This window comes from Triturus cristatus, chromosome 5_2, assembly GCF_964204655.1.
Source record: "Triturus cristatus chromosome 5_2, aTriCri1.1, whole genome shotgun sequence".
Classification (NCBI taxonomy): Eukaryota; Metazoa; Chordata; class Amphibia; order Caudata; family Salamandridae; genus Triturus; species Triturus cristatus.
In genome coordinates, this window is record NC_140588.1 from 595,237,476 (window position 1) to 595,259,434 (window position 21,959).

Genomic DNA, 21,959 nt, shown 5'->3' on the forward strand with positions numbered 1-21,959 from the left:
AATGTTAGTCTCTATTTTTGAATGTGTGTATCAAAGGTTATATTAGGGTGAGAGGAGGTCTGCCACTCTATCACAAGGATGATGTCATCAGTGATGTCATCAGTGATGTCATTTGAGATGTCATCAGTGATGTCATGAGTGATGTCACTGACCATGTCATGAGTGATGTAATATGTGACGTCATCAGCAGTGCATTGCGGGCGCGCGAGTTATAGTTAGCTGAACTAACTATAACGGGGGAATTTCAATGGTTTTGTACAAGTGAAAAGTCCAGCTAACTATAACACCCCTGAAACCTATGTTTTTTTCTGTGAATTTCGGAGGTTTTTTAAATGCTAATTCCTAACTATAACGTGCCTGAAACCTATGTTTTTTTCTGTGAATTTGAAAGGTTTTTTAAATGCTAATTTCTAACTATGCCTACAGAGATAGGACATGTGAAGAAAGAAGGAATAATGCACAGAAAGAAAAAAAAGAAGTGCAGAAAGAAGCAACAGAAGTCCTCAAAGACGTAGAAAAGTGCAGGAAGAAGGATAACGTGCAGAAAGAACAAAAAGAAGAGCAGAAAGAAGCCTTGTTGCAAAATCATCCTGTACCCTCAACTTTTTCAGACGGATACTGGTGGTAACTGAGTCTGACTAACCAGTCCTAGAGCCAGTGCTATGTTAAAAGACACTTAGAATACAGTGAAAACACCTACATACACTAGGGAACATTATGCGTTGGGGTCCCCCTGTGATTAGCATGACCTCCTCTGTAAGCCCCTAGTATATAATAGGGCAGGGGGATTAAAACTACCTCTTAAAACAGGCCACAGGGCGTTTTTGCACATGTTAACTCAGGCCCCGTCCCCTCCCTTCACCGCTGTGTAAACACGCCCTGTGTCCGTTTTTAGTTGAGAGATTAAGTTCATTTGAATCCTGAGGGTCCCCAGGGTCCAACTAGCCCACTAGGTACCTCCAGTAAGTGCCACAGAGCTGCGTTGCAGAGAGGTGTAAAAAGTGGCACGGCCTGGACCACCTCTCTGCAATGCAGCTCACTGGCGCTTACTGGAAGAACTTGGTGGGCTAGTTAGCCCCCAGGGGCCCTCAGTATTGAAGGGAAATTATATCCCCAATTTAAAACGTGCCATAGTGCGTGTTTGCACATGTCACCTCAGGCCCCGTCCCCTCCCTTCACCACTGTGTAAACGCGCCCTGTGGCTGATCTAAGTTGAGAGATTAAGTCCCCTTGAATCCTAAGGGTCCCTAGGGTCAAACTAGCCCACTAGGTACCTCAAGTAAGCGCCACAGAGCTGCGTTGCATTGAGGTGTAAAAAGGGGCGTGGCCTTAGAACACCTGTCTGCAACACAGCTCCCTGGTGCATACTGGAGATACCTGTTGGGCTAGTTGGCCCTCAGGGACCCTCAGTATTGAAGGGGAATTAATTCCCCAACTTACAATTCGCCAGGGGGCGCGTTTGCAGAGTGGTGCAAGGAGGGGGCGTGGCCTCCGGCATGATGCCAGTCTTTTATTTATTTTAATTTTTTAAGAAGGGGGGCTGTGTGGTTCCCCTTCTTATTCTAATTTATTGGCCCTGATGACCCCATCCCCCAGGGCCTGTCTCCTAATTATATTTTTTTGACCCCAATCCCCAGGGCCGGCCTTTGTTTTTTATTATTTTAAAAAAATATATATTTATAGACACACCTAGGACATGCTGGACAAACCGTACGTACCTATCACCATGACGATTTGCGTGATATTCATTAAAAGGCGACTATGCATACAATGAATCCACGTGGAATGTATTTACACCACTAGTGAAGCTCTGACATGTCTGATGTCCTACCGTGCCTAATCCCGGTAGACACCCTTGTCGTTTATTTATACAAACATGAGTAGCTATTGACGGGCACATTTAATACACATGCACACCAAGCCATTCAAAGGGGATTCGACAAAAATTCGACCAAAACTATGCAAGAAACCCCCCTCACGGTTAATAAAACACACATCCACTGCCGGATATGTAATACTTTTTATTTTACTCTCTGGAAAGGGGACGAACATCACTTGAGAGTCACAGCGCGCTCCTGGCAGAGCCCAATGCTGTGTTACACCCACCATTGCCTGCTGAGTGCCACACACCTCTGTGTTGTATTCCACTAGCTAGTGCATATGCTATGACACTCTCTAGCCCATGTGCACTGTAACACCACCCCGTGAATATGTCATGCCACACTTGTCTTCGCACAGGTTATATTGCCCCATCTAACGTGCCTTCCTCGATGCCTATGTTATAACGCACAGTGCTATGCCATACATATTACAATCTGGGATCCATATCTTTGTCACAGTGCATATGCAACGTTACACTCCCCAGCACATATTTTATATTACAACTTTAGAGACTAGTTAGGTTACACAACACTGCCCTGTGCATATTACACTCCAAGGCGCATATCGCATAGCACGCGCTAGTGCCTGTGCTATCTCGCGCTCTCCAATGAATCTGTAATTGCGCACAATGTATTGCATATTATATTTCACGCCCGGTTCATCTTATATCACACTTTTTGGTGCATAGTTTATACCATACACTATATCTAGTTTTCATTTTCAATCGTGCTCTCAGGACTATGTTCTATATAACACTGTGTTCACCTACCCTTTTCACGGGCATTACATTTTGCGATAGGGGGTGGAGGGTCAGGGGGTGTTTCTGCCAAGTGAGCCCGGAGTCAGAGTCACAAACGTCCTCTTCTTCCTGAATAAAAGTGAGATTATGCTGCATACTTGTTCATATTTTAAGTAGTTCGCACAGACACACATTTTAAAAACAATAAAGTTTCTAATACCTGCCTTCTCTGAACAGTTAGCTTGCTGTATCATCCCCCTCCTCCCTATCCTCTGTTGTGTGAATCCATGGACTAGCCTCCTCCCTCCTGCCATGCATGGTCTGATGTGCTGCCACTGCCCTCAATTTAGTATGATGTACCAGTCCACTCCTCCTGCCCTCCATTGCCCAATTCTATGCCCCATCATTGACCTCCTGCTTAAACTCTGTGCTTAGCTTGCTGCCCCTATTCTCCTTCCCCCTGCCCTCCGATGTCTTTGTGCATGCCCCTTCTCCATCCTTTTTGCCCACCATGTTCTATGGACCTGCCACTCCTATCTACTCTGAGTGTTCTGTTGAGCTGCTACTCCCCTCCCACCTGCCTAGCATTGTCAGATGACTGTAACCTGTCCCTGCCACCTCCACCCTGCCTGTCCACATGCCATGCCCCTATCCTCTTCCTCCTGTCCTACATGGTCCATTGTACTGCCACACCCTTCTGCCCTCCCTGGTCTGTTGTGCTGCAACTGCTCCTCCTTCCTGCCCCATCCGGTCTGTTGTGAGGCCCCTTCCCCTGAACTTTCTTGTCTGTGCACAGGTCCTGACCCTCCCTTCTATCCTCCATCGTCCTTTGTGCATGCCCCTGCACCCTCCTTCTTGCCCATCATAGCCATTGCGCTGCCACTAACCCTCCCACTTGCCATGCATGGTCTTCTGTGCTGCCATGGCCCCTCCCACCTTCCCTGTGTGGTCAGTTAGCTGCCCCTGACCCCCTCCCACCTTCCCTCCATGGTCTGTGTGTATGCCATCACAGTCTCACTGTTGCTCTTCATGGTGTGTCTTGCTTCTAGTGCTCATCCTGCCTGACCTCCATGGCTATCTTGCTGCTCCTGCCCTGCCCCCTTGCCCCCAGCCCTCTGTTTACATGTGCAGAACCCTACTCCCTCCCTCCTGGCTAGTCTGTTCCATTGTAATGCCCCTGATCCATCCCTCCTGCCCTTTATGGTCTGTTATGCTGCATCTTTCTCTCCTGTCTGTCCATTATGGTCAGCTAGCTACCATTGTTGTTGTGCTGCACTCCCGTCCCGCATGCCCTGTGTGGTGTATTGTGCTGCTGCAAACCCTGATGCCTGCCCTGCAGGGTCAGTTTGGTGCACCTCTCCATGTCCTTCCTGTCCTCTGTTATCCAAGTCCATGTCCCTACCCCATTTCCTTCCATGATCCAATGTACCATACTTGCGAACATTTTGAACTTGGTAAGAGGGAGATTTTGAAAAAAAATTGGGGTATTGATTTTCCCGTTTGAGTTACATTGAAAAAGAGGAGATTGTAGACAGGAGACAGATCAAATAAAGCCCATTTGAGCTTAAAAACATTGGACGTTTCCTGGCTGAATCGGGTCTGTTGGCATGTATGGTTGTACTACCATTGCCTCTTCCTTCTGCCCACAATGGTCTATTACATTGCCACAGCCTCTCTTGCAAGTCCTGTATTGTTGGTTTGTTGCCCCTGACCCCCTTTCCACTGCCCTCCATAGTCTGTTGTGCAGCCACGGCCCTTCCTGCCTGCTCAGTGTGGTTAAATTGTTGCCTTTGCACCCTCCTACCTGCCTTCAATTTTCAGAGTCCGTGCCCCTGGCCTCTGCCTCTCAACAGTATCCTAATGAACAACTAGATTGCTAACATTCTATATTTATTACAAAAGTGTGGAACGCCTGACGTCATCTTGATGTAATCAAAACTGTAATACCTAGAGCATTTCCTTTAGAAATAACGTATATGAGAGGGTCTTATTGGCATCAAAATTATGGTTAGTGCTCTAAAAGACTAAAATAAGGACATATTTTCTGAGTTTTCAAAAAGCGACAAAGCACTTTTAAATCATTTGTTATCGTTATGTTTTTTTATCCAGTTGACCACTTGATTAAATGTTGCACTTAGGGGAGAGGATGTGGTGTTGCTTCCAGAAGTGCAGACTTTGCAACTGGGGAACCAGGTTGGGGTTTCTGCTTCAGCTCGACATTCTGTGATTCTGGTCAAATCACTTAGTCTCCCCATGTCTACAACCAAAATGAATTTGTTCTTGTGTGATGTAACCAATGCTCATGTAAAGCACTCCAATACCTGACAAGTCTGCACTATATAACACTGCAAAAACACAAAATATTAAGTGTTTTGCACACTTCTGTCATTGGGCTATATTTGGGCTACATCTGGGTGATTTTGTGCTACATTTGGGCTCTTTTGTCTCCGGTGGCCATCCTGGGAGATTTATTTGTTATGAAGTTTCCTAATTTCCTCATGTACTGCAGTCTCCTTAGTAGGAAATGCTTTCAGTTTTTTACTTTGATTCCATCATGAAGGTATTCCGATTTGTCACACATTTGCCATAAATTCTGAATGTTAGCACTCTAGTTGCTCATTAGATCACTGTAGTAAAACTACTGTTCACCATGGAAGTCTGCTCCTGGTATTAAAAGTGCATGTTTCAGTCTGCATGTCAGAATTTTTTTATGAAATAGAAGAGGATTTGAGAAGTCACTCAAAATGTGCCCTCATTTTCTTTCTTCAGCATTAATCATAATTTCTATGGCAAAATGAACCCCCTCATCGTGTTCCTTTTTAAATTAAATGTTTTAAGTGTTACCAGTTTATTCCAATCAAGATGGCTTCAGGTGTGCCATACGTTTGTCATAATGAAGACAGTAAGCGCTCTAGTTGTTTTTAAGAACACTCTGGGACATTCTGTCATTGGGCTATACTTGGGCTACATCTGGGTGATATTTGGGCTACATTTGGGCTCTTTTGTCTCTGGTGGCCATCTTGGGAGACTTATTTGTTATGAAGTTTCCTAATTTCCTCATTTACTGCAGTCTCCTCAGTCGGAAATACTTTCAGTTTTTTACTTTTATTCCATCAAGAAGGCATTCAGATGTGTCACACATTTGCCATAAATTCAGAATGTTAGCACTCTTTGTGCTCATTAGATCACTGTAGTAAAGCTACTGCTCACCAGGGAAAACTGCTGCTGGTATTGAAAGTGCATGTTTCAGTCTGTATGTCAGAATGTTTTAATGAAATAGAAGAGGATTTGAGAAGTCACTCAAAATGTTCCCTAATTTTTCTTTCTGCAGCACTAATCATACTTTTTATGGAAAAATGAACCCCCTCATTTTGTTCCTTTTTAAATTAAATGTTTTAAGAGTTACCACTTTAATCCAAGCAAGATGGCTTCAGGTGTGCCATATGTTTATCATAAGTAGGAGTGTTAGCGCTCTAGTTGTTCTATGGAACACTCTGGGAAGCTGCAGTAGAACACAAAGGAACCAAATGAATGTCTCTGCCCTTGTTGGATGTACATGTTTTACCGAGAATGTCAGACTTCATTCTCACATGACTGAGAAAGATAATGTGAATTTACAGAAAATAAGCTCTCAGTTTAGCTTATAGATCACCTTCCAAACCTCTGTGGGAAAAGCATGAGAAAATATTTTTCTCTCAATCATGATATCCCAGCAGAAGGCTTTTTCCCATGGTCAAATCACCTTAGAACATACCACAATTCCTAAAATGAGTATGGTACCATCAACAAATGATTTATAATGTAACTAAAGTCTTAAAACCTTCTATTAACTGCAATGCTTTTTAATGAGGTGCTATCATGTATATTGGTCCCAAGATGGCTGCCAACACTTCTTGGATGAAGTGCTGACAGCCAATCAGATCTCAGGATGAGATGTGTGGTTAGGCTCCGCCCACATATATATATGATTTTACTTTTGATTTTCTCAGGAACTACTGAACAGATTGACACCAGACCTGCAAAAGGCACTTCCCTGACCTGAGGACTACCTCTCTGCCAAATTTCAAGTAATTCTGTTCAGCCGTTCGGGCTGTACCTTGGACTAAAGGTCCCTATGGAAAATCGCATGGGGAAAACGCGTTTTGGGACCCCCCTTTTTTCTTAGCCCCCGCTTGACGAATCCCCCCGAGACTTTCAGGGTAGGAGCGGAGCGCCCCACCTATTTTGAAAATTTCGCGAGGATTCGTCAACCGATGCCAAAGTTATTCCAAATAGAATGTTGCGGATTTCCTATGGAAACACGGTCTTAACTACAACTATCTACTGGCGCTATATATATATATGCCAACAAAGTTGCGCCGGTAACTGAGTCACATGCACTTCAGGGGGGGTCAGTGTTACGGGACCGGGCCCTCCCGTTAATGTTCCATCAACACCCAACTTGCCTTAAAAGTAGGAACACCAACACCAGACTGAAGGTTCAGGAAAATGCTTTATATATATATATATATATATATATATCGTCAGCATGCCTGTCCACAAACAGAACAAGCACCAGCAACAGGATGCTCGGGATCACTTCAGAAACGGTTTTATTTGATGAACAGGTAACGCATTTCGATCGCAGCCGCGATCTCCGTCATATATATAGTGTGTATATATATATTACCTACTGGCGGTCGCCAGTAGGTAGTTATAGTTAGGACCACGTTTCCATAGGAAATCCGCAACATTCTATTTTGAATAACTTTGGCGCCGGTTGACGAATCCTCGCAATTTTTTCAAAATAGGTGGGGCGCTACGCTCCGCTCCTACCCTGAAAGTCTCGGGGGTATTCGTCAAGCGGGGGCTGAGATAAAAGGGGGTCCCAAAACGCGTTTTTCCCATGCATTTTTCCATAGGACCTTTAGACACAGCTACAGCCCGAACGGCTGAACAGAATTACTTGAAATTTGGCAGAGAGGTAGTCCTCAGGTCAAGGAAGTGCCTTTTGTAGGTTTGGTGTAAATCTGTTCAGTAGATTCTGAGAAAATAGCCTTTAAATCAATATATATATCTGAGCCAGCTTACGGTGCGCTTACGGTGCGCTTACCGTACGCGTATGGTGGCGTGCGCGAGCGCGATTCTGATTGGCCCTTAGATCTTAGTAAACATTCGAATCGGTCGAAACCAGGAAGCGGCGGCCGCCATTTTCTCTCTCGCACTCTGACAGGGGGTTGAAAAACCAAGTGCAAAAACATGTAAAGGGGCTGTTTACACAGCTCCCAAGCACCTAGCCATGTCGAGGGAGTCCCCAACGATCCCCCAAGTGAAAAAAGGCAATTTTAATTTTTTCAAAAATTTCGCTGATTACGCTTACCGTACGCGTACGGTAAGAAATAATAAAAAAATATATATATATCCACATTCTCCCCACCCCGTGTGCAAAAGGTGCCCGAAGTGCACCTTTTGTGCATGGCTTAATAGAGCTAAACAAAACATATATTTTACCTGTCACAACGATGCTCATCATATGTCCTCCATGTGAGCACGGTGCGCGAAGCGCATCGTGCGTTCATGGCCCATCTAGCGTAACGTGGGCACCGCGTGCTCACGGAACGAACTGCGTTAAGTGGGCGCGCACGCCACAAATGGCGTAAAGTAACTTAGCATTTAAAAAACCGTACAAATTCACTGAAAAAACCATAGGTTTCACACACGTTATAGTTAGGAATTAGCATTTAAAAAACCTTGCAAATTCACTGAAAAAACCATAGGTTTCACACATGTTATAGTTAGCTGGACATTTTACTGATAAAAAACCAATGAAATTTCCCCGTTATAGTTACTGTAGGCAACTATAACTCACGCGACCGTAATCCTCTGCTGATGACATATGTGTCTTTATGAAAAAAAAATATTTGTAATATATGTATAGCTAAAATTTAATGGAAGAAGACATGGGCAAATAAGTGTCTAAATACAGTATTAGCATCAGCAGAGGATTGTGGTCGCGTGAGTTATAGTTGCCTGCACTAACTATAACGTGGAATTTCATTGGTTTTTTACGAGTGAAATGTACAGCTAACTATAACTTGTGTGAAACCTATGGTTTTTTCAGTGAATATATATATATATATATATTATCTACTGGCGGTCGCCAGTAGATAGTTATAGTTAGGACCGTGTTTCCATAGGAAATCCGCAACATTCTATTTGGAATAGCTTTGGCGCCGGTTGACGAATCCTCGCGACATTTTCAAAATGGGTGGGGCGCTCCGCTCCGCTCCTACCCTGAAAGTCTCGGGGGATTCGTCAAGCGGGGGCTGAGAAAAAAGGGGGGTCCCAATGCCATTTTCCATAGGGACCTTTATTCCAAGGTACAGCCCGAACGGCTGAACAGAATTACTTGAAATTTGGCAGAGAGGTAGTCCTCAGCTCAGGGATGTGCCTTTTGCATATATGGTGTCAATCTGTTCAGTAGTTCCTGAGAAAATCAAAAGTAAAATCACATACAGATCTGGGCAGAGCCTAACCACACATCTCATCCTGAGATCTGATTGGCAGTCAGCACTTCATCCAAGAAGTGTTGGCAGCCATCTTGGGACCAATATACATGATAGCACCTCATTAAAAAGCATTGCAGTTAATAGAAGGTTTTAAGACTTTAGTTACATTATAAATCATTTGTTGATGGTACCATACTCATTTTAGGAATTGTGGTATGTTCTAAGGTGATTTCACCATGTGAAAAAGCCTTCTGCTGGGATATCATGATTGAGAGAAAAATATTTTCTCATGCTTTTCCCGCAGAGGTTTGGAAGGTGATCTATAAGCTAAACTGAGAGCTTATTTTCTGTAAATTCACATTATCTTTCTCAGTCATGTGAGAATGAAGTCTGACATTCTCAGTAAAACATGTACATTCAACAAGGGCAGAGACTGTCAGTTGATTCCTTTGTGTTCTACTGCAGCTTCCCAGAGTGTTCCAAAGAACAACTAGAGCGCTAACAGTCCTTTTTATGATAAACGTATGGCACACCTGAAGCCATCTTGATTGGATTAAAGTGGTAACTCTTAAAACATTTAATTTAAAAAGGAACAAAATGAGGGGTTCATTTTTTACATAGAAAGTATGATTAGTGCTGCAGAAAGAAAAATTAGGGCACATTTTGAGTGACCTCTCAAATCCTCTTCTATTGCATTAAAAAATTCTGACATGCAGACTGAAACATGCACTTTCAATACCAGCAGCAGACTTCCCTGGTGAGCAGTAGCTTTACTACAGTGATCTAATGAGCAAAAAGAGTGCTAACATTCTAAATTTATGGCAAATGTGTGACACATCTGAATGCCTTCTTGATGGAATCAAAGTAAAAAACTGAAAGTATTTCCTACTGAGGAGACTGCAGTAAATGAGGAAATTAGGAAACTTCATAACAAATAAGTCTCCCAAGATGGCCACCAGAGACAAAAGAGCCCAAATATCACCCAAATGTAGCCCAAGTATAGCCCAATGACAGAATGTCCCAGAGTGTTCTTAAAAACAACTAGAGCGCTTACTGTCTTCATTATGACAAAAGTATGGCACATCTGAAGCCATCTTGATTGGAATAAACTGGTAACACAAAACATTTAATTTAAAAAGGAACACAATGAGGGGGTTCATTTTTCCATAGAAATTATGATTAATGCTGAAGAAAGAAAAATGAGGGCACATTTTGAGTGACTTCTCAAATCCTCTTCTATTTCATTAAAAAATTCTGACATGCAGACTGAAACATGCACTTTTAATACCAGGAGCAGACTTCCATGGTGAACACTAGTTTTACTACAGTGATCTAATGAGCAACTAGAGTGCTAACATTCAGAATTTATGGCAAATGTGTGACATATCTGAATACCTTCATGATGGAATCAAAGTAAAAAACTGAAAGCATTTCCTACTGAGGAGACTGCAGTACATGAGGAAATTAGGAAACTTCATAACAAATAAATCTCCCAAGATGGCCACCGGAGACAAAAGAGCCCAAATGTAGCCCAAAATCACCCAGATGTAGCCCAAATATAGCCCAATGACAGAATGTCCCAGAGTGTTCTTAAAAACAACTAGAGCGCTTACTGTCTTCATTATGACAAACGTATGGCACACCTGAAGCCATCTTGATTGGAATAAACTGGTAACACTTAAAACATTTAATTTAAAAAGGAACACGATGAGGGGGTTCATTTTGCCATAGAAATTATGATTAATGCTGAAGAAAGAAAATGAGGGCACATTTTGAGTGACTTCTCAAATCCTCTTCTATTTCATTAAAAAATTCTGACATGCAGACTGAAACATGCACTTTTAATACCAGGAGCAGACTTCCATGGTGAACAGTAGTTTTACTACAGTGATCTAATGAGCAACTAGAGTGCTAACATTCAGAATTTATGGCAAATGTGTGACAAATCGGAATACCTTCTTTATGGAATCAAAGTAAAAAACTGAAAGCATTTCCTACTGAGGAGACTGCAGTACATGAGGAAATTAGGAAACTTCATAACAAATAAATCTCCTAGGATGGCCACCGGAGACAAAAGAGCCCAAATGTAGCACAAAATCACCCAGATGTAGCCCAAATATAGCCCAATGACAGAAGTGTGCAAAACACTTATTATTTTGTGTTTTTGCAATTTTATATAGTGCAGACTTGTCAGGTATTGGAGTGCTTTACATGAGCATTGGTTACATCACACAAGAACAAATTCATTTTGGTTGTAGACATGGGGAGATTAAGTGATTTGACCAGAAAAACAGAATGTCGAGCTGAAGCAGAAACTCCAACCTGGTTCCCCAGTTGCAAAGTCTGCAGTTCTGGAAGTAACACCACATCCTCTCCCCTAAGTGCAAAATTTATTCAAGTGGTCAACTGGATAAAAAAACATAAAGATAACAAATAATTTTAAAGTGCTTTGTCGCTATTTGAAAGCTTAGAAAATATGTCCTTATTTTAGTCTTTTAGAGCACTAACCATAATTTTGATGCAAATAAGACCCTCTCATATATGTAATTTCTAAAGGAAATGCTCTAGGTATTACAGTTTTGATTACATCAAGATGACGTCAGGCGTTCCACACTTTTGTAATAAATATAGAATGTTAGCAATCTAGTTGTTCATTAGGATACGGTTGAGAGGCAGAGGCCAGGGGCACGGACTCTGAAAATTGAAGGCAGGTAGGAGGGTGCAAAGGCAACAATTTAACCACACTGAGCAGGCAGGAAGGGCCGTGGCAGCACAACAGACTATGGAGGGCAGTGGAAAGGGGGCAGGGGCAACAAACCAACAATACAGGACTTGCAAGAGAGGCTGTGGCAATGTAATAGACCATTGTGGGCAGAAGGAAGAGGCAATAGTAGTACAACCATACATGCCAACAGACCTGATTCAGCCAGGAAACGTCCAATGTTTTTAAGCTCAAATGGGCTTTATTTGATCTGTCTCCTGTCTACAATCTCCTCTTTTTCAAGGTAACTCAAAGGGGAAAATCAATACCCCAGTTTTTTTTCAAAATCTCCCTCTTACCAAGTTCAAAATGTTCGCAAGTATGGTACATTGGATCATGGAAGGAAATGGGGTAGGGACATGGACTTGGATAACAGAGGACAGGAGGGACATGGAGAGGTGCACCAAACTGACCCTGCAGGGCAGGCATCAGGGTTTGCAGCAGCACAATACACCACACAGGGCATGCGGGACGGGAGTGCAGCACAACAATCCATAAAAAGCAAGAGGGAGGGGACAGGACCATGCACATGGACAACAGAGAACAGAGGGGCAAGAGGCAATGGTAGCTAGCTGACCATAATGGACAGACAGGAGAGGAATCTGCAGCATAACAGACCATAAAGGGCAGGAGGGACGGATCAGGGGCATTACAATGGAACAGACAAGCCAGGAGGGAGGGAGTAGGGGTCTGCACATGTAAACAGAGGGCTGGGGGTAAGGGGGCAGGAGCAGCAAGATAACCATGGAGGTCAGGCAGGATGGGCACTAGAAGCAAGACACACCATGAAGAGCAACAGTGAGACTGTGATGGCATACACACAGACCATGGAAGGAAGGTGGGAGGGGGTCAGGGGCAGCTAACTGACCACACAGGGAAAGTGGGAGGGGCCATGGCAGCACAGAAGACCATGCATGGCAAGTGGGAGGGTTAGTGGCAGCACAATGGCTATGATGGGCAAGAAGGAGGGTGCAGGGGCATGCACAAAGGACGATGGAGGATAGAAGGGAGGGTCAGGACCTGTGCAAAGACAATAAAGTTCAGGGGAAGGGACCTCAAAACAGACCACACGGGGCAGGCAGGAGGAGCAGTTGCAGCACAACAGACTAGGGAGGGCAGAAGGGTGTGGCAGTACAATGGACCCTGTAGGACAGGAGGAAGAGGATAGGGGCATGGCATGTGGACAGGCAGGGTGGAGGTGGCAGGGACAGGTTACAGTCATCTGACAATGCTAGGCAGGTGGGAGGGGAGTGGCAGCTCAACAGAACACTCAGAGTAGATAGGAGTGGCAGGTCCATGGAACATGGTGGGCAAAAAGGATGGAGCACGGGCATGCACAAAGACATCGGAGGGCAGGGGGAAGGAGAATAGGGGCAGCAAGCTAAGCACAGATTTTAAGCAGGAGGTCAATGATGGGGCATAGAATTGGGCAATGGAGGGCAGGAGGAGTGGACTGGTACATCATACTAAATTGAGGGCAGTGGCAGCTCATCAGACCATGCATGGCAGGAGGGAGGAGGCTAGTCCATGGATTCACACAATAGAGGATAGGGAGGAGGGGGATGGGGCAGCAAGCTAACTATTCAGAGAAGGAGGGTATTAGGAACTTTATTGTTTTTAAAATGCGTGTCTGTGCGAACTACTTAAAATATGAACAAGTATGCAGCATAATCTCACTTTTATTCAGAAAGAAGAGGACGTTTGTGACTGTGACTCCAGGCTCACTTGGCAGAAACACCCCCTGACCCTCCACCCCCTATCGCAAAATGTAATGCCGGTGAAAAGGGTAGGTGCACACAGTTTTATATAGAACATAGTCCTGAGAGCACGATTGAAAATGAAAACTAGAGATAGTGTATGGTATAAACTATGCACCAAAAAGTGTGATATAAGATGAACTGGGCGTGATATAATATGCGATACATTGTGCGTAGTGACAGATTCATTGGAGAGCGCGAGATAGCACAGGCACTAGCGTGTGCTATGCGATATGCGCCTTGGAGTGTAATATGCACAGGGCAGTGTTGTGTAACCTAACTAGTGTCTAAAGTTGTAATATAAAATATGTGTTGGGGAGTGTAACGTTGCATATGCACTGTGACAAAGATATGGATCCCAGATTGTAATATGTATGGCATAGCGCTGTGCGTTATAACATAGGCATCGAGGAAGGCACGTTAGATGGGGCAATATAACCTGTGCGAAGACAAGTGTGGCATGACATATTCACGGGGTGGTGTTACAGTGCACATGGGCTAGAGAGTGTCATAGCATATGCACTAGCTAGTGGAATACAACACAGAGGTGTGTGGCACTCGGCAGGCAATGGTGGGTGTAACACAGCATTGGGCTCTGCCAGGAGCGCGCTGTGACTCTCAAGTGATGTTCGCCCCCTTTCCAGAGAGTAAAATAAAAAGTATTACACATCCGGCAGTGGATGTGTGTTTTATTAACCGTGAGGGGGGTTTCTTGCATAGTTTTGGTCGAATGTTTGTCGAATCCCCTTTGAATGGCTTGGTGTGCGTGTGTATTAAATGTGCCCGTCAATAGCTACCCATGTTTGTATAAAAAAACGACAAGGGTGTCTACCGGGATTAGGCACGGTAGGGCATCAGACATGTCAGAGCTTCACTATTGGTGTAAATGCATTCCACGTGGATTCATTGTGTGCATAGTCGCCTTTTAATGAATATCACGCAAATCGTCATGTGATAGGTACGTACGGTTTGTCCAGCATGTCCTAGGTGTGTCTATAAATATATATTTTTTAAAAATAATAAAAAACAGTGGCTGCCCTGGGGATTGGGGTCCTTGGGGCCGATTAAGGCCTTGGGAGGGGGGCCACGCGGCGCCCTTCCAAATTTTTTTTCTCAAAAAAGTATAATTAGGAGACAGGCCCTGGGGGATGGGGTCATCAGGGCCAATAAATTAGAATAAGAAGGGGAACCACACAGCCCCCCTAAATAAAAGACTGGCATCGTGCCGGAGGCCACGCCCCCTCCTTGCAGCACTCTGCAAACGCGCCCCCTGGCGAGTTGTAAGTTGGGGAATTAATTCCTCTTCAATACTGAGGGTCCCTGAGGGCCAACTAGCCCAACAGGCATCTCCAGTATGCACCGGGGAGCTGTGCTGCAGACAGGTGTTCTGAGGCCAAGCCCCTTTTTACAACTCTCTGCAACGCAGCTCTGTGGCACTTACTGGAGGTACCTAGTGGTCTAGTTTGACCCCATGGACCCTTAGGATTCAAGGGGACTTAATCCCTCAACTTAGATCAGCCACAGGGCGCGTTTACACAGTGGTGAAGGGAGGGGACGGGGCCTGAGGTGACGTGTGCAAACACGCACTATGGCACGTTTTAAATTGGGGATATAATTTCCCTTCAATCCTGAGGGCCCCTGGGGGCTAACTAGCCCACCAAGTGCTTCCATTAAGCGCCAATGAGCTGCATTGCAGAGAGGTGGTCCAGGCCGTGCCACTTTTTACACCTCTCTGCAACGCAGCTCTGTGGCACTTACTGGAGGTACCTAGTGTGCTAGTTGGACCCTAGGGACCCTCAGGATTCAAATGAACTTAATCTCCCAACTAAAAACGGACACAGGGCGTGTTTACACAGTGGTGAAGGGAGGGGACGGGGCCTGAGTTAACTTGTGCAAAAACGCCCTGTGGCCCGTTTTAAGAGGTAGTTTTAATCCCCCTGCCCTATTATATACTAGGGGCTTACAGAGGAGGTCATGCTAATCACAGGGGGACCCCAACGCATAATGTTCCCTAGTGTATGTAGGTGTTTTCACTGTATTCTAAGTGTCTTTTAACATAGCACTGGCTCTAGGACTGGTTAGTCAGACTCAGTTACCACCAGTATCCGTCTGAAAAAGTTGAGGGTACAGGATGATTTTGCAACAAGGCTTCTTTCTGCTCTTCTTTTTGTTCTTTCTGCACGTTATCCTTCTTCCTGCACTTTTCTTCGTCTTTGAGGACTTCTTTTGCTTCTTTCTGCACTTCTTTTTTATCTTTCTGTGCATTTTTTCTTCTTTCTTCACATGTCCTATCTCTGTAGGCATAGTTAGAAATTAGCATTTAAAAAACCTTTGAAATTCACAGAAAAAAACATAGGTTTCAGGCACGTTATAGTTAGGAATTAGCATTTAAAAAACCTCAGAAATTCACTGAAAAAACCATAGGTTTCAGGGGCGTTATAGTTAGCTGGACTTTTCACTTGTACAAAACCATTGAAATTCCCCCGTTATAGTTATTTCAGCTAACTATAACTCGCGCGCCCGCAATGCACTGCTGATGACGTCACATATTTCATCACTCATGACATGGTCAGTGACATCACTCATGACATCACTGATGACATCTCGAATGACATCACTGATGACATCACTGATGACATCATCCTTGTGATAGAGTGGCGGACCTCCTCTCACCCTAATATAACCTTTGATACACACATTCAAAAATAGAGACTAAAATTTTCAAAACAATGGACATACCAATACCAGTTACAACAACCTCTTCAGTAATTCTAAGATCCACATCCACATCCACTCATTCACCAACAGTCCTATACAGTCACTCATACATGTACTCACTGATCATATGTACTCATACACCTATACATCATGTTACACAATGCCACTCATCCATAGAGTTACTCACACACATAGTCACTCATGCTAATAAAGAATCAAACATACATTTACTTGCATATACAGTTATACACACACCACCACACTTACTTCTACAGAAACTTACACATACTTAGTCTTTTAAACAATCACTTATAGAAACACATACTTATTCATACAGGAACTCTTTCAATCTCTCACTCTCACATATAATCACTTATATACACCAATAGTCACATATACTAGTTTAAAACATATGTAGTTACTCATAAAGACACTATTGAGACAGTCATTCACTCACTAACACACCCATACACACACTCATCCACCCATACAGTCCTGCACACATGCTGTCTTCAACACATACAAACAGTGAGTCACTCATTCATGCACCTATGCACTACGTAATACCCCCACCGAACCATGCATACACTCAGACTGATACTCAAAAAACCAACTAATAACCTATATAGACACCCATGTACCTACTCACCAACCCATGCAGCCACTTATACACAAAGTGAGAGACTGATACAGATATTTACATATTTAAACATTACTCACTAAGCCATGTATTCACTATGATACACTTAATCAGTCAGTTACACAATCAATTTTTCAAAAACAAATCATCCATTTAGACACTTATATACCCATTTATTCTTCCATCGACCTTGAGATATACATATATAAAACATATTTAATTTTCAGAAAAACACACATTCACTGGATGATGTCATCAGCGATGTCATTTGAGATGTCATCAGTGATGTCATGAGTGATGTCACTGACCATGTCATGAGTGATGTAATATGCGACGTCATCAGCAGAGCATTGCGGGCGCGCGAGTTATAGTTAGCTGAACTAACTATAACGGGGGAATTTCAATGGTTTTGTACAAGTGAAAAGTCCAGCTAACTATAACGCCCCTGTAACCTATGTTTTTTTCAGTGATATATATATATATATATATATATATATATATATATATATATATATATATATATATATTACCTACTGGCGGACGCCAGTAGGTAGTTATAGTTAGGGCCTAGTTACTATGGGAAAATAGCAACAATCTATTCGCAATAACTTTGGCGCCGATTGATTAATCTTCGTGAAATTTTCAAAACTAATTCTTTGTTGAGATCAGTTCCTATGTTGAAAGTTTGGCGGTGATTCGTCAAGGGGGGGCGAGAAAAAAGGGGGGTCCCAAAACGTGTTTTTTCAATGTTAATTTCCATAGGACTCTTTAGACAAGGCTACAGATCGAACAGGTGAATGGAATTACCCCAAATTTGGCAGGGAGAAAGGTCTTGGTCTAGAAAGCACGCTTTTGTTTATTTGGTGTAAATCCATTCAGTAGTTTTTGAGAAATATCGAAATTTACAGATATCGATATTTGGGAATTCTGCCATCTGATTGGCTGAGGCGTTACGAGCACAAGCTTGCTGCTGATTGGCTGCGAGCGCTGAAAGCGTTTGCAACTAGGAAGTGTTGGCCGCCATTTTGTGATTCCGTTGAAACGAGTAAGGGGGAAAAAGGCTAAAAATGTGGGAAAGAGGAGGGTAGGAGCACTGTAACCTTTGTGGGGTGTTTAGGGTGTGCTATAGAGGGGTTGCGACGTGAACTAATCATACCTACCGGTGTGAAAGTTCTAAGCTACGAAAATTAAGTGAGGTATTGGCTAGTGTGTGATGTTTCTAAGGTGAGCTTGTGCGTGACTCGAGGATTAAAGCGTGAGCCCACACTGTGTGTTTTATGCTGTGAAGTGATGTGCCCTGGACGCTGCAGTACAGTTGTGGAAGTAGTGTCAGCATGTGTTTATACCTACTAGGATGAACTACTGACCCGTAGTGGTGTGAAAGTCCTGGGCACGGAAAATATGTGAGGTATTGTCTAGAGTCTCATGGAAGGAGGAAGTGTCGGCCGCCATTTTGTTATTCCGTTGAAGCAAGTAAGGGGAAAAAAGGGTGAAAAAAGTGGTAAATAGGAGGGTAGGAGCACTGTACCCTCTGTGGGATGTTTAGGGTGTGCTATAGAGGGTGTGCAAAGTGAACTAATCATACCTACCGGTGTGAAAGTGCTAGGCTATGAAAATTAAGTGAGGTATTGCCTAGAATGTGATGCTGCTAAGGTGAGCTGCTGCCGGAGTCGGGGATGAAAGCGTGAGCCCAATCTGTGTGTCATATGCTGTGAAGTCATGTGCTCTTGCCGCAGTGCCACATCTGTGCAAGTAGTGTCAGCATGTAGCTATAGCTACTTGGAGGAACTTTTGTTTCGAACATTGTAACTTGTGTATGGTGCTTAGGGGATGTTATATAGGGAGTGCAAAGGTAAATTTGTGTGTATGAAATGAATTTGGTATTTGGAAAGTGGAAAGCACTGACTCCTACGGGTCTGATGGCGCTGGGGGCGTAAGGTGAGGTGCTGCTGGAGTTGGGAATGAAGCTGATGAACTACTGACCCCTATTGTGAACTTTTAACGTGAGACTGTTGAGTCTCGGAAGAATGATATAAAAAAAAATGCATGGGACTCATTATAAAAGACTGTTGAGTCTCCGAAGAATGATATAAAAAAAAATGCATGGGACTCTTTATATGACAAGGCTACCCTGAGGGACAGTTCCAAATTCTGGGAAATCATCAATTCTCCACTTTTTAATGATAAGGAAAATACCCCGCTAGAACTAAACATATTAGAACGAGAATGGCTAGACCATTTCGAGAAAATTCATGGCAGTAACCTCCCGGTAGATGTTTTTGTTCCTATAGTGAGCGAGCAATTGGACTCTCCATTGAGATTTACAATCAAAGAAGTACAAAAGGCCATAGAGGACACGGTTGGTCATAAGGCCCCTGGCCCTGATGGGGTGCCAGCTGACATGTTTAAAGCACACCCTAAAATATGGTCAATAGTTCTCACTAATGTTTTTAATATAGCCTGTACTGATAATAGCAGATTGCCTATATCTTGGTCACGGGCTATTATAGTCCCGATTTTTAAGAAGGGTCAGAGGGGGGACCCAAGATGCTATCGGCCTATATCATTACTGGATTCGTCATTTAAAATACTAGGGAAGGTTATTCTGGCTAAGATCTCTACATGGGCATCTAACAACGACATCTTGTGTAATGCACAGTATGGTTTTAGAACCGGACGAGGCACCGAAGATCAGTGCCTCAATTTACATCTAATAGTCAGCAAATATACTGTCGTAACAAAAGGGGCAATCTACCTGGCTTTTATGGACTTGTCCACAGCTTTTGACCTAGTTAATAGGTCAAAGCTGTGGACAATGCTCCTGGAGCTGGGTTTAGATCGGGCCCTGGTGAACTTCCTGGCAGAGCTCTATAGAGATCTGACAGTGGTCATTCGTATGACACAAGATGGGAAGTGTACCGCTGGTCTTAAGTCCGGCAGGGGAGTGCGCCAGGGGTGCATCCTGGCCCCAATGCTATTTTCTCTATACATAAACTCACTGGGTCCTACCTTGGCGGCAGCATCCGTTGATGTCCCGCGCATGGGGGGAACCCCAGTGCCTGTTTTATTATACGCTGATGACACAGTGCTACTGTCAAGGACCCCTGTGGGTTTACAACATCTACTAACTTCCTTTGGGGACTTTATGCGAAATATGGACCTTGTGACAAATGTAGAGTAATCGCATGTTATGGCCATAGGGAAAGGTAGGAACAACATGAAAACTCTCTCTTGTAATGGCTCAGTAATAACGAGAGTGAAAGTGTTCACCTATCTTGGCGTAGTGTTTGACGACACAGGGTCCTTGGCACCCCAAGTCACTAATAAAGTAGTAGCCGTGAAAAGATCATCGGCGGCTATATTAGGCTTCGCGAAAAGATTGGGTGGCAAACCAGCTGAGGCCATATTGACGATTTATAGATCAAAAACTCTAGCCATAGCAAGGTATGGGGCAGCAATCTGGGGCTATAAAGATCTAGCCCCGATACAGAGAGAAGAAAATAAATTTCTGCGATCTCTCCTGGGTCTCCCCCAATCCACATCATCCTTTGCAGCTCACTTGGAGCTAGGGTTAGGGTACATTACAGACATGTTAAATATGGCGCCGCTTTTATTATGGATCAGAACTTGGCTGAACCCTACCCTTACACTAAACCACAAGATTATTAGTGATTGTATGGGGCGTGACAGAGTGGCTGATATTCAGTGGTTGACATTTATTAAAACATCAGCAGTACATCTGGGTCACCCTGAACTATATTTGAAACCGGAAAACCTGACCAAGGAAGATATATTAGTTGGGTAAAAACTCATTTTTATAAAATTGCGAGAATTAGAACGAGAAGCAAAGGAAATTATTAAGCCAAAAGTAAGGTCACACTATTTGTTGATCTTGTCATTGTCAATTCAACCTTACTTGATTACTGTTACCAGATCCTATCATCGGTGGCTTTTAACAAAATTTAGATTTAATCAGGCACATTTTCTGTTGGGTAGTTACGGTAAATGGTGCACCCCAAAGGAGAACATGCCATGTGAATGTGACAATTTTTCTAATCAGGATCAGATACATTTTGTGTTTTTCTATTCTTTCTTTCTGGAAAGCAGGAAAAAGTTCATTAAACCACTGTTAAGGGAAAAGGGGTTTGTACAGTTTAAACCCGCACTGTATTATCTACAACTAATGGAGACCCCTTTAGTGATGTTTGGTGTAGCCAATTTTTTGATTGCATCAATCCACGCTAGAGGGAAGAGACTCCGGATGAATGCAGGAGCTGTCACTGCAAATGTTCATTTTAGTTCAAATAATATAACATAAATCAACTTCCATGTAATATATGAAATATCACTGTTATGAACCATGAAATATCTGCTACCATACATTTTTTGTGTATATTTGTGTTGATCCATATGTATATGCCACTGACTTTTTAAATACTTAAAAATAAAAAATAAAAAATAAAAAATGTATTTGTATGATATGTTCTGGAATTTTTTAACATTATGTATTTGTATAGTATACTTTTATGATTTTTAAATAATCGAATAAAGTGTTTTGACTTGGCCTTTGAATGTTCGATAAAATGTTGCAAAAGTATATCGTTCGGTTAAAAAAAAATGATGAACTTTTAACCTGCAGGTGTCGTAGAAGTTTCCAGAAAGTGTGGTGATAAAATAGGTTGAACTTGTGACCTGTATGTGGCGCGTAATAATAAGTAGCTTTTCGGAAGGAAAATTCAAATTTAACCAATGGAGGTAAGTTTTGGAACGTCGTTGAAGGAATGAAGTATTCTGATTTGTTCTTTACATGTATTTATGTGTGAAGTGACAGAAAAATTGTGTCATTCCTGGTTTCATTCTTGATGAAGTCGGAGCTTTACATGTACTATGTGAGAAAGAGAGAATTGTATGTGTGTGTCATTTGAAATCTGGATAACAACTACAATGTGAGTTAGAAATGAAAAAGGTGTGTTAT